The following is a 14,409-nucleotide window of genomic DNA, read 5'->3' on the forward strand; positions in this document are numbered from 1 at the left end:
ATTCGAACCCGGCTCCCTGGCGCTGGTCATGTCGGAGGGGACGCCGAACCGAGCGACCCAGGTACCGATGAACGCCCTCGCGATGTCGGCGGTGGTGGTGGACGTCAGTGGAATGGCCTCGGGCCAGCGGGTGGTACGGTCCACGATTGTCAGCAGGTGCGTGTGACCTTGTGATGGCGGCAGGGGACCGACGAGGTCGATGTGGACGTGGTCAAACCTTCTTTCTGGCACGGTGAACTCCTCGAGTGGGGCTTTGATGTGCTGGTGGATTTTGGCACGCTGGCAAGCTATGCAGGATCTGGACCAGACGCGCACATCTTTGCGCAGGCCGCGCCAGACAAATCGGTTGGCCACCAGTCTAATGGACGCACGGGTGCCGGGGTGTGAGAGGCCGTGGACGATGTCGAACACCCGTTTTCACCAGGACGCCGGGACTACGGGGTGGAGTTGCGCCAAGGAGGTGTCGCATTTGACTGTGACGGCGGACGGGCCGCAGGCGACATCGGTCAGTCGCAGCCCTGGGAGGGTTGTGGGCGCGGAGAGCAGATCGGGGTCGGTGCGTTGCTCCGCTGCCAGTTGAGCATAGTCCACTGCCAGGTGGGCGCCGTGGATGGCGAGGCGGGATAGGCAGTCGGCCACCACGTTGTCTCGACCGGAGACGTGCCGGATGTTCGTGGTGAATTCGGACACCGCGGCGAGCTGGCGTTGTTGCCTGGCTGACCACGGGTCCGCAGATTTTGCCATCGCGAATGTCAGGGGTTTGTGGTCGACAAACGCGGTGAAGGGGCGGCCCTCCAGAAGAAATCTAAAATGGCGGACTGCCAGGTACAGTGCGAGGAGCTCGCGGTCAAAGGTGCTGTATTTGGCCTCCGGGGGGCGCAGTTGGTGGCTGAAAAAGGCCAGCGGTTGCCAGGCCCCGTCGACCCACTGTTCGTACACGGCGCCGACCGCGTGGTCGGAGGCGTCCGTGGTGAGGGCCACCCTGGCGTTGGGCTGTGGGTGAGCGAGCATGGTGGTGTCGGCGAGCGCCTTTTTGGTCGAGTCGAAAGCGGTCAACATGTCCGCCGACCACTCGATCGTCATTCTGTCTTTCTTACCCTGGAGGGCTTCGTATAGGGGCCGCATGAGGGAGGCTGCTCCGGAAATGAAGCGGTTGTAAAAGTTGATCATCCCCAAGAACTCCTGGAGGCCTTTGATGGTGGTGGGCCGGGGGAACTGCTGGACGGCTTGCACCTTGGCGGGCAGGGGAATGGCTCTGTCCTGCGTGATGTGGTGGCCGAGGAATTCGATCCTGCTGAGGCCGAATTGGCACTTGGCTGGGCTGATGATGAGCCCGTGCTCACTGACCGCTGGAACAGGGTGCGGAGGTGCTCGATGTGAAGCTGCTTGGAGGAACTAGCTACCAGGATGCCATCCAGGTAGACAAAGAGGAACTTCAGGTCCTGGAGGACCGAGTCCATGAGCTGCTGGAAGGCCTGGGCCGCGTTTTTGAGGCCGAAGGGCATTCGGAGGAACTCTAATAGCCCAAAAGGGGTGATTATGGCCGTTTTGGGAATGTCCGTGGGGTGGACTTGCACCTGATGGTAACCGCGCACCAGTTCGACTTTGGAGAAGACTGAGCGGCCGGCCAGTCTAGCCAAGAAGTCTTGAATGTGCGGTATGGGGTACCAGTCCGGCATGGTGGCGTCGTTTAGGCGCCGGTAGTCCCCGCAGGGGCGCCATCCCCCATCGGGTTTGGTGACGATGTGGAGTGGGGAGGCCCAGGGGCTGTTGGAGCGGCGGATGATGCCGAGCTGTTCCATTGTGGCGAACTCGGCCCGCGCGATCTCCAGCTTGGCTGGGTCCAGCCTGCGGGCGTGGGCATACGCCGGTGTGCCTGTGATGGGGATGAAGTGTTCTACCCCGTGCTTAGCAACTTTCGCGGAGAAGGTCGGGTTGGTGAGGGCTGGGAACTCAGACAGGAGTGCTGAGTAGTTGTCCGTTGAGCGGGCGCGGCACTGCCACGCCATTTCGGCGGGTTGGGAGGGGGCCATAGCGCCCGGGATAGGTGACATGGTGTTCATGTCCACGAAGCGGCGCCGAGGCCTGTTGACCAACAGGCCGTGGGCGCACAGGAAATCCGCACCGAGGAGCGGGGAGAGCACCTTGGCGGTGATAAACTCCCAGTGGTAGCGGCGGCCTGCGAGGTCGATGGTGACAGTGCGGGTGCCGTACGTCCGGATGTCGGTGCCGTTGGCGACAGCCAGCGCAGGGCCGCAGCCGCCTCACTGGATCTCGAGGGTGGACGCGGGGATGATGCTGCGCTGCACACCCGTGTCACATAGGAAACGGCGTCCGGAGGCGCTGTCCGTAACGTACAGCAGCGCGCCTGCTTGCCCCACGGCCATAGTGTAGGCCAATGTGGGGGCGGTTGGAAACGTGCAGGGGTGGCTGCAGCGGCGTGCCCGTGCACCAAACCGGGTATGGAAGTAGCAGTAGCCCTGGGTCGGAGGGCTTGGGGGACGTGGGGGCCTCGTGGCTGAGCTGTGTGGCCACGCGATAGAGGGTGGAGCGCGCGCCGACGCTGCGGAGGCCAGGTCAGGGGTGACGGCGTGGTTGGAGCCGGCGGACAGGAGATTATCGGCTTCATCGGCCAGGGCCTCAAGGTCCATGAGGCTGGACGCCACAACCGCCGGGCGGATGCTGGGAGGTAGTTGGCGGATAAAGAGCGTGCGGAAGAGGGAGCCGGGCGGTTTCTTGTCGGTCAGAGCAAGCATGTGTGAGAGCAAGTCTGACGGCGTGGAGTCACCGAGGCCCGGGAGGTCGAGGAGGTGGCAGTTGCGCAAAAATTGGGAGGCTGTGAATTTTTTAAGGAGCGTGGCCTTGAGATGTGCGTACTTGCCTTCCTCCGAAGGGTTTTGTAGTGTTGTCCAGACTTTCGTGATTGTGGAGCTGCCCAGGGAGGTGAGGAGGTAGTCGTACATCATTGCGTCGGCGGTGATGCCGCGGAGTCGGAATTGCGATTCGGCTTGAAGGAACCAGGCGGTGGCTAGGTTCTCCCAGAACTCCGGCAGCTTCACAGAAACTGCGTTTGTGTCAGCCATGGTTACGCTTAGGAGTCGTCCTGAGCGTCGGGGTCACCAATGTAGGAGTCTACGTACTCCTAGCAAGAAATACTGAACTCAGAGAGGTTCAACAGAAAAGGTTTAATTGTTGAGACTGCATTTTGAACTCAAAAATGGCGTCAGAGACTACACCAAGTCCGACTGCCTTTCATCAGTCCACAGCTTCGACTGCTCCTCCCCCACTCTGGGCTTAACTATGTTGCAGATCAAGTTTCTTAAAGGTGTGATCCTTCTTAAAGGCATGATGCCCGATTTATAGTCTACGGACCGAAAAGCGGATTGTGTCCTTTCTGTGATCGGTACGCCACAACGCCCACTTAAGGAATTACCTTTACCTCACACTGTAAAAGCTTTAAGAAGGTGTCTGGGATTCTTCTCGTACTATGCCCAGTGGGTGGCTAACTACTCAGATAAAGTCTGACCTCTTATTAAGTCGACGTCTTTTCCGCTGTCGGCGGAAGCTCAGGAGGCTTTTTTTAATATCAAACGGGACATTGAGAAGGCAGTGGTATGTGCCGTGGATGAGAAGATCCCTTTTCAAGTGGAAAGTGATGCATCTGATTTTGCGTTGGCAGCAACTCTTAACCAAGCTGGTAGACCAGTAGCTTTCTTCTCTCGTACATTGCAAGGACCAGTAGTTCGACATTCTTCAGTGGAAAAGGAGGCACAGGCAATTATTGAAGCAGTCAGGTATTGGAGGCATTATCTCGCTGGCCGACGTTTTACGCTCATTACTGGCCAGCGATCTGTGGCCTTTATGTTCAATACTAAGCAGAGAGGCAAGATCAAAAATGATAAGATTTTAAGATGGCGAATAGAACTGTCAACATATGACTATGATATTCAGTACAGGCCTGGAGTATTCAATGAGCCATCGGATGCTTTGTCACGAGGAGTATGTGCTAGTCTGGGTATAGATAAGCTTCAAAGTCTCCACGACGCACTCTGCCACCCTGGGGTTACCAGAATGAACCACTTCATTAAGTCTCACAATCTACACTACTCTATTGAGGAGGTCCGGACAATGACCAGAACCTGTCGTGTTTGTGCTGAATGCAAACCCCGCTTCTATAAGCTGTCCGAGCCAGCTCATCTTATTAAAGCAACTCGACCATTTGAGCGTTTGAGTCTCGATTTTAAAGGTCCCCTTCCATCGAGCGACCGTAATGTCTATTTTCTTAATATTATAGACGAGTACTCTCGGTTCCCTTTTGTTATCCCCTGTCCGGATGTGACTAGTGCTGTTGTAATTAAATGCCTCTGCCAACTGTTTTCCTTGTTCAGCATGCCTAACTATATACATAGTGATAGGGGTTCTGCCTTTATGAGCAAAGAATTGCGACAGTTTTTGCTATCGAAAGGGATTGCAACGAGTAGAACTACCAGCTATAACCCTCGTGGTAATGGGCAGGTCGAGAAAGAAAATGCGACAGTGTGGAAGGCTATCGTACTGTCTCTGAAGTCGCGAGGCCTGCCGACCTCTCGCTGGCAGGATGTCCTGCCAGACATGCTGCATTCCATAAGGTCTCTTTTGTGCACAGTGACGAATGCCACCCCTCATGAAAGGATGTTTAGCTTTCCAAGAAAAGCTACCAATGGAGTATCGTTACCCACATGGTTGACGACCACGGGCCCTGTGCTGTTGCGCAGACATGTGAGAGGCCACAAGACTGATCCACTGGTGGAGGAAGTACAACTCCTCCATGCTAATCCCCAGTATGCGTACATTCAATATCTGGATGGGCGAGAGGATACGGTCTCTATTAAAGATCTTGCACCCGCTGGAGCTCAAAAAGAGTTTGACTCTGAGAGTAGTTTTTAATCATGGTATTGGACCTTTAGAGACACAAACTCTCAGTGTGGAAAACACTGATCATTCTGGGACTTTGAATGAACCGGAGTTAGTACCCTGGGAGGAGCCTCAGCAAGAGTTACGTCATTCCCAGAGGACTATTAGACCTCCTGACAGACTGAATCTATAGCAGGGGGTGAATGTGATGAAATAACTGTGTTCTGGCATTTGTATTGGCTGTTGTGTTGTACTTGTTAATGTCTGGAATGTTTTACAGGTGTAATCACTAATGCTCTTCCTTAGCCCGGCCCCTCTGGATTGGTGTGAGTCTTACTTATAAGAGCTGGGTTGTACTCATAAGGGCTGGGTCGGTGATGAATGATGGTTGCCCTGTGTTAATATTATGTTATGTCCTTACTTAATAAAAGCCTTAACCTCTTGGATTCAGACCGTTGTTTGGCACTTCAGTAAGGGTAAACCGGGAGAGCTTCTTCTCCCCTCTGATATAAAGGGTTGACGTCCGCCTTATTCCCTATCAATCACTCAGAGTCCTGCGAGGCCTCCCGCCTGATCCATTACACCAAACGCCAGACCATCTCCTCCCAGGAGATCCAGACCGCCGTCCGCCTCCTGCTGCCCGGGGGAACTGGCCAAGCACGCCGTCTCGGAGGGGACGAAAGCAGTCACCAAATACACCAGCTGCAAATAAAGCCTCTCGTTCCTCCCACCTTAAAAACTCAACCCAAAGGCTCTTTTCAGAGCCACTCACGAGATCCAGAAGGGACTACTTATTTTCATTTGACTAATGACATTTGAAATATGGACAGCATAAAGAATGAAACTCTTTTAAAAAATGTTTTATCATCCTTTCTTTATTTAACCCTCACTTTCATTTTTTTGTCGTATGTTCAGATTTTGCTGGTGTGTTTTCGTAATACAGTATATCGTTAATTTAAAATAGATTGAAATTTAACAAATATATAACAAAATGATGCATTGTCACTGCCCTGTTTTGTACAAAGCACTCATTTATAAGCGGGTTGCTGAAAAGCTCAAATGAAATTAAATCTGTCAATTCAGGAACCAGTCATTTTAAAGGATCAATTTGCCATAATTCAAATTTAATAATGAATTATTCAGTCTCACAGATGCCATTTTAATGATTATTCAGTCCCACAGACGCTATAATTTTAATTAAAATGATTATTCAATCCCACAGATGACAATCTTTAGCAGTAATGATTATTATTTAGTCTCACAAATGCCATAGTTTTAATTATTCAGTCCCAGATACCATAATTTTAACGATTATTATTCAATCCCACAGATGCAATAATTTAAACAATAATGATTATTATTCAATCCACATGCAATAATTTAAACAATAATGATTATTATTCAATCCCACAGATGCAATGATTTTAATAACTGGCTAATATTCAGTCCCACAGATGCAATAATTTTAACAATAATGATTATTATTCAGTCCCACAGATGCAATGATTTTAATAACTGGTTAATATTCAGTCCCACAGATGCAATAATTTTAACAATAATGATTATTATTCAGTCCTACAGATGCAATGATTTTAATAACTGGTTAATATTCAGTCCCACAGATGCAATAATTTAAACAATAATGATTATTATTCAGTCCCACAGATGCAATGTTTTTAATAACTGGTTAATATCCAGTCCCACAGATGCAATAATTTTAACAATAACCAGTCTGATTAACAGACGAGCTCTTATTCTATAAGCCGCCTTTTTCGTTGGTGTCCGAGGTTGGAGCGGATTGAAAAACGCGCCAATCAGAGGCGGAGATTTGCCGTGTTTTCAGCCAATCAGAAGGCGCGGCTGGGCGGGGCCGGCGGCTGCTATAAAAGCCGCAGCCCGGAGCGGGGAGGAGCAGTTGGAGAACAGAGTAAGAGAGGAGTCCGCCCGCCCGGGGAGAAGGGACAGCCCGGAGTGGGGAGGAGTAGTTGGAGAACAGAGTTAGAGAGGAGTCCGACCCCCGGGGGAAGGACAGCCGCCGCCCGCCCGGGGAGAAGGGACAACCGCCGGCCGGCACCTTGGGCAACAAGGGCTCGCGGGTGGGCGGGGCTATGACCTCACCCGCGCGCTGAGGCGGTTGAACGGCCGATCAGGAGCCACGTGACCCCGGAGCTGGCGGCGGCCTTTTAACAGTGGGCGGGGCCCCGAGTCGTTTCGGGCTGCGATTGGTGAGCGCAGCTGTCAATCTACGAGTCGCAGCCAATAGAAGAGATGGACTCCGTGAGGGACTTTAAGCGCGGGCTGCGTGACCGCAGTGCGCATGCTCGGTGCTGCTCGCAGTCCCCGGATCAGGCTCCGGTTTGTGGAAGGAGATAAAATGGCGGCGGGACTGAGGAGCGGCGGATGGTGCGGTGAGTGTGGATCAGAGAATCTCCGGCATTTACAGCAGCGCCGGCCTCTCGGGTAATCTCTGGGGGGAGGAGGATCAATTTTTGGTCACTCTTATGCTGGTTTCTGAAACTCTCTCAATCCTCAGGCTTACTATTATTCTTTGCAACATTATAAGCTTCTGTCAATCTAATGCTATCCTTACCTTCTTTAGTTAGCCATGGTTGGATCACTTCCCGTGGAGTTTTTGTTTCTCAATGGAATGTATTTTAGTTGAGAATTATGAAATATTTCTTTACATGCTAGCCACTGCTTATCTACCGCCATACCTTTTAATCTATTTTTCCAATCTACCTCAGCCAACTCGCCCCTCACACCTATGTAATTGGCTTTATTTAAGTTTAAGACACTAGTTTCGGACTTAGGCAAGTCACTCTCTCAAAATTAATGTGAAGTTCTAACATTATGATCACTCTGCCCCACTGGATCCTTTACGATGAGGTTGCTAATTGACCCGGTCTTATTACACAATACAAGTTCTAACATTGTTGGTTCCATGACATTTTGTTCCAGGAAACTGTCCCGAATGGATTCCATGAACTTGTCCTGCAGACTCTTGCTCCACAGCCCTGTAGGTTACAGCTCTTCAAGTGTACACCCAAGTACTTTTTTAATGTGCTGAGGGTCTCTGCCTCTACCACCCTTTCAGGCAGTGAGTTCCAGACCCCTATCACCCTCTGGGTGAAAAAAATTACATCTGCTCTGCACCCTCTAGTGGATGGACTGGGGAGAAAGGTCTTTACTAGCCGAGGCATAGAATATAAGAGCTGGGAGGTAATGCGTGAACTGTATAAAACACTAGTTAGGCCTCGGCTAGAATACTGCGTGCAGTTCTGGTCAACACATTACAGGAAGGGTGTGATTGCACCAGAGGGTGCAGAGGAGATTTACGGGGATTTTGCCTGGGCTGGGGAATTTTTGCTATGTGGAAAGATTGGATAGGCTGGGGTTCTTTTCTTTGGAACAGAGAAGGCCAAGGGGAGACTCGATTGAGGTGTATCAAATTATTAGGGGCCTAGATTGAGTGGATAGGAAGGACCTATTTCCCTTAGTGGAGAGGTCAATAGCCAGGGGGCATAGATTTAAAGCAGATGGTCCAAGGATTAGAGGGGTTTTGAGGTGAGTTTTTTACACCGAGGGTGGTGGAGGTCTGGAGCTCACTGCCTGAAAGGGTGGTAGAGACAGAGACACTCATCACGTTTAAAAACTGCTTGGATATGCACTTGAAGTGCCGTAAGCTACCAGGCTATGGACCAAGTGCTGGAAAGTGGGATTAGAGGGGATAGATCTTTGTCAGCCGACTCGGACAAGATGGGCCGAATGGCGGCCTTCTGTGCAGTAAGTTTCTATGATTGTGTAACCCGGGGAGGATGGGCCCAGTGAGATCAGACAGTGTGTAACCCGGGGAGGATGGGCCCAGTGAGATCAGGCAGTGTGTAACCCGGGGAGGATGGGCCCAGTGAGATCAGACAGTGTGTAACCTGGGGAGGATGGGCCCAGTGAGATCAGGCAGTGTGTAACCCGGGGAGGATGGGCCCAGTGAGATCAGTCAGTGTGTTACCTGGGAAAGATTGCCCCAGCTTCGGTTTGCCTAAAGCACAGGGAAATTGTACATTTCTATCCAGAACCTTGGTGATTTGCTGGAAGCCCAGGCGGGCATGGCGGGGATCTGAGAAAAGGGACAACATCAGACCGAAGTACTTGGACCCAAACTTTTATTTTTATGAAGCAGAAGAAATGTCTATTATATTACTTCACACTGTTGATATTGTTATTTTCTGTCCTGCCATAATTAGATTTCCTGGTGAAAGACTGAGTGATTGAGAGGTTCACAGCTGAGAGTAAACTGGGATTGTAGACTGAGGAACGACAGCAGGTGAACCAACACAGGATTGTGAGCACCAACCGGAGAGAACTCTTCCGATTCAGAGATCGATTGGGGAAAAAGGTCAGAGAGAGTCCCATTGACTCAGATACACACTGGTCCTGGAGATGGACTGGGGAGAAAGGTCAGAGAGAGTCCCATTGACTCAGATATTGAAATAAAAAGTAGATTTGCCTTTCTAAATCTAGGCTTTATTAACTTTAAAAATCCAGTAGCAGATCTTTCAACACCCAGTCCCAACCAAGGCTGTAGAGAACTGAATTTAAGATGGCCACCACAAATCACATGACATCAACTACCAATGAGTTTACAGCATATATCTCAAGGCAGGAAACAAACAACCAATTACAATACTTCTTACTAAACATGAAGAATAATCACCACATTCACCCCTCCTTTTAAAATATACTCCAACCTAAATAACCTTTACAATTTACAATTAATTATTTACAACTAAAACAATACAAATATAATATTTCAACAATTTTAAAACATTACTATCAATTTAAAAGTCCATTTTCAGTCGGTCGACCGGATATCTTGTTCGTGTCGACCTTCTTAACCCTGGTGAAATTCCTTGCCCTCCCACACCAGGAGACACAGAAGTATCTTCTGCAGGAAGGCTATCCATATCCCGATTATCAACGGTTTCCGGATTGGAAATCCCATCAGGAGGTAAACGGGGACGGTCATGAACATCCATCGAAGGCTGACTAATAGAAGTATAATTATCTGCAATAGGATTGGAAATATTTGTAGTATCTGTAACGACATCCACATTATCTGAATCATGACTATTGTTAATATCCTCAGAAGAGGGCTGGCCACCACAAGGAGCCAAGTCTTTAATTGAAACAGTACTTTCTTTCCCATCTTGGAATCGAATATGAGCATATTGGGAATTTGCCTCCAACAGCTCCACCTCCTCCACTAAAGGATCATATTTTGGCAATCTAACATGGCGTCGAAGCAGCACAGGTCCCTGCATAGTAAGCCATGAAGGTACCGAATATCCCGTAGTAGATCTCCGCGGATAGTTGAAGAGCCTTTCATGGGGGGTCACATTAGTAGCTGTTGAAAGCAATGATCTAATGGAATGCAGGGCATCAGGCAGTACCATTTCCCACTGTGTATTCTTAAGGTTCCGGGATGTCAAAGCCAACATAACTGCCTTCCAGATCACCCCATTGTATCGTTCGCACTGTCCATTACCCTGGGGATTATACGGGGTAGTTCTACTAGTAGAGATTCCCCGACTCTGAAGGTATTCCTTCAACTGGGAAGACATAAAAGAACTTCCCTGATCCGAATGGATATACGCAGGCATCCCAAAAATGACAAAAAGTTGAGTCAGACATTTGATAACTGTAGCAGCTGATACATCTGCGCAAGGAAAAGCAAAAGGGAACCTTGAAAACTCATCCACAACAGTAAATATATATCGATTTTGAGTCGTTGAAGGAAGAGGCCCCTTAAAATCGACGCTCAAACGTTCAAAAGGAGAAGTAGCCTTTATAAGATGAGCTCGTTGAGGCTTAAAGAAATTCGGTTTACACCGAGCACAGATAGAACATGATGAAGTCATCTGCTTGACGTCTTCAACTGAAAAGGGCAAATTCTTACTGCGTACGAAGTGTATCATCCGCGTAACCCCAGGATGGCATAAGGCATTGTGAAGATTAATAAGCGTATCTCCGTGAATCACAGAACAATTAAGCCCTCGACAGCGCATCAGCAGCAACATTATCCTTCCCCGGACGATAAACTGTATCAAAATGGTAACATGCCAACTCAATCCTCCACCTCATTATTTTATCATTCTTAATCTTTCCAAAATGTTTGACATCAAACATAAAGGACACAGACTTTTGATCAGTTCCCAACGTAAAATGTCGCCCCGATAAATAATGCCTCCATTTACGCAGTGCTTCTACTATTGCATACGCCTCTTTATTGAGGAATGCCTTTTTTCGCTATTGTTCAAGGTACGTGAGAAAAAGGCCACAGGTCTTCCATTTTGGTTCAGCGTAGCCCCAATTGCAAAATCAGAAGCATCCGTCTCAATCACAAAAGGAACCTGCTCCTCAATAGAATGCACAACTGCTCCAAGGATATCCTTTTTAAAATGATCAAAACACGTCCTGGCCTCCCATGATAGAGGATATGTCGTAACCCGAATAAGAGGCCGGATCTTCTGTGAAAAATTTGCAATCCAATTAGAATAGTAAGAAAACAGTCCAACAACTCGTTGCAAAGCCTTAGAATTAGTAGGACAAGGTAAATCAATCAATGGTCACAGATGTTCTGGGTCTGGTTTAATCTTGTTTCCCGAGATAATGTACCCCAGTAGATTTACCTCAGTGGTCGAAAAGGTACACTTCTCTTTATTGAAAGTTAAACCAACTTTTTCCGCAGCTTGAAGGAATCTTTCTAAATTAGAATCATGCTCCACCCTTGATTTGCCACACACCGTGATGTCATCTAAGTATGAAAAGGTGTCAGAGAGAGAGAGAGAGAGAGAGAGTTATCACTTAGAAAAGCATCCATTGCCCGTTGAAAACAAGCAACACCATTAGTAACACCAAATGGTATTCGGCAAAACTGATACAGCTTTCCGCCAGCCTCAACGGCCATATATGGTTGATCCCTCTTAACAATAGGAATCTGATGAGCACTCTTTAAATCAATAGTGCTAAAAACCTTATACTGAGATACTTTGTTGATAAGCTCATCAATCTTAGGCAAAGGGTACGTATCTAATTGAGTATACCTATTAATGGTTTGGGAGTAGTCTATCACCATTTGTTTCTTATGTCTCTCGTTAGTGGTGACAACTACCTGTGCCCGCCAAGACGAACAACTAGGTTCAATGATTCCTTCCAATAAAAGACGTTGAACTTCAGAATTAATCAATTCTCTATCCTGACTGCTATACCTTCTTGACTTGGTAGCAATTGGCTTACAATCTGGCATCAAATTGGAAAAAAGTGATAATGGAGAAATGGAAGGTGTTAATCCACAAATAGATAAAGGTGGCTTAGTCCCTCCAAACGAAAGACTGAGAGACTCGTGTAATTGAAGCACATCATGACCAATCAAAATATCCGCACAGAGATTAGGCAGAACAGATAGGCGTATATCAGTATACATATGACCTAGAAGAATCAATTTCACAAGGCAACAACCAGCTACTTGTGAAGTGAGAGTCGTCTGAGCCATACACACCTGATAAGTAACAGGCGAAATTTTCAAACGCTTCTCCTTCGCAAACTGAAGACTTATAGATACGGGCAGTACCGAGAGTTTTATAAGGGCCTTCACTTCTAACCCATTAACTTGGGCCGTAACTATAGCTTTGTTTAGGCCATGAGCAAATGCAGCAGAAATTGATGCAATAAACGCCCTATCTAAAGGCTGAATAGTCGCAGAGGAGGTAATTGAACCTGATGATTTACAAACACGTGCATAATGACCTCTCTTGCCGCATTTACTACACACAGCCTCCCGAGCAGGACACTTCAGACGAGGGTGCCGGACGTTCCCACAAAAATAACACTTCTAAATCCAAGAGGCAACAGCCACCGAAGTAGAAACTGTTTCAGAATCTAGTAAACCACTCCTATTAAGTCCACATAATTCCTTTTCATCTGGAACTGCCGAAACCACAGTTGCAGGCCGATTAAAAAGAGCATAAGAATCCGAACTTCTCTGAGCCACATCCAATGTAGAGGCTTGCTCGAAAGCACTCTTACGATCCAAAGTCTTATTTTCTAACAACCGCTGACTAATTGATCTAGACAGTAATCCATTAAAAGCATCCCGTACCGATTCTTCCTTATATTCTTCTGCTGTCACAGCCTTATAATTACAGTTAGCACTAAGGCGCCGAAGTGCTTGTAAATAAGTATCCAAAGATTCTCCCACCTGCTGCCTACGGGCAGATAGAAGGTGACGTGCAAATACCTCATTCTTTGGTTTAACAAAAATCTTTTCCAATGTAGAAATAGCCAATGCGTAAGTTTCACAGTCCAAAATATACTTATACACATCCGGAGCAATGTAGTTGATCAGCATATTCAGCTTATTTAGAGACTCTTGATCCAACGCACCCAAAAAGTTTTTTAATGTACGATACCAGTGTTTCCATTTATCATCCACTCCTGCAGAATTAGGGTCAGCATTGAATCGTTCCGGTTGAAGATATCGCTCCATTCTAACTTAAAGTTAATAAATTGAAATAAAGAGTAGATTTGCCTTTCTAAATCTAGGCTTTATTAACTTTAAAAATCCAGTAGCAGATCTTTCAACACCCAGTCCCAACCAAGGCTGTAGAGAACTGAAATTAAGATGGCCACCACAAATCACATTACATCAACTACCAATGAGTTTACAGCATATATCTCAAGGCAGGAAACAAACAACCAATTACAATACTTCTTACTAAACATAAAGAATAATCACCACAGATACACACTGGTCCTGGAGATGGACTGGGGAGAAAGTTCAGAGAGAGCCCCATTGACTCAGATACACTCTGGTCCTGGAGATGGACTGGGGAGAAAGGTCAGAGAGAGTCCCATTGACTCAGATACTCACTGGTCCTGGAGATGGACTGGGGAGAAAGGTCAGAGAGTCCCATTGACTCAGATACACACTGGCCCTGGAGATGGACTGGGGAGAAAGGTCAGAGAGTCCCATTGACTCAGATACTCACTGGTCCTGGAGATGGACTGGGGAGAAAGGTCAGAGAGAGTCCCATTGACTCAGATACACACTGGTCCTGGAGATGGACTGGGGAGAAAGTTCAGAGAGAGTCCCATTGACTCAGATGATGTCCCCACACTATTACTGCAGATTTGGTTTCCCCAATCTATACATCGCTTAAAATCCCCCATGATTACTATATTACCCTTGCTACATGCACCTCTAGTTCCCTCAATTATACGCCGCCCTACATTACAACTACAGTTTGGGGCCTATAAACACCTCCAACCAATGTTTTCTGCCCCTTGCTGTTTCTTGGCTCCACCCAAACTGATTTTTTAACTTTATTTTCGGAGCTAAGATCATTTCTCTCTCATGTCTTTATCCCATCCTTTATCGACATGAGACCAAAACTGTGCGCGGTACTCCGGGTGTTGTCTCACCAAAGCCCTGTCCAATTGTAGCAAGACTTCCTCACTGTT

At 47.9% G+C, this 14,409-nt stretch overlaps 1 protein-coding gene across 7 annotated transcripts in view; it reads left to right on the plus strand.

Moving 5' to 3' along the window:
• The first annotated feature begins 6,772 nt into the window (after positions 1–6,772).
• The window catches only part of LOC147082191 (uncharacterized), a 344,589-nt gene continuing 336,952 nt past the window's right edge, over positions 6,773–14,409 (plus strand). For 3 of the 7 annotated variants that reach the window (XR_015076248.1, XR_015076247.1, XM_085980413.1), the window contains exons 1-2: positions 6,897–7,301; positions 9,135–9,286. The gene's annotated coding sequence lies outside the window, so the exon portion shown is untranslated. The other 4 variants (XM_085980416.1, XM_085980415.1, XM_085980414.1 and 1 more) reach the window with 4 other exon arrangements.

Source organism: Somniosus microcephalus, unplaced genomic scaffold, assembly GCF_052327205.1.
Source record: "Somniosus microcephalus isolate GS21.2 unplaced genomic scaffold, FLI_Smic_1.0 scaffold148, whole genome shotgun sequence".
NCBI lineage: Eukaryota > Metazoa > Chordata > Chondrichthyes > Squaliformes > Somniosidae > Somniosus > Somniosus microcephalus.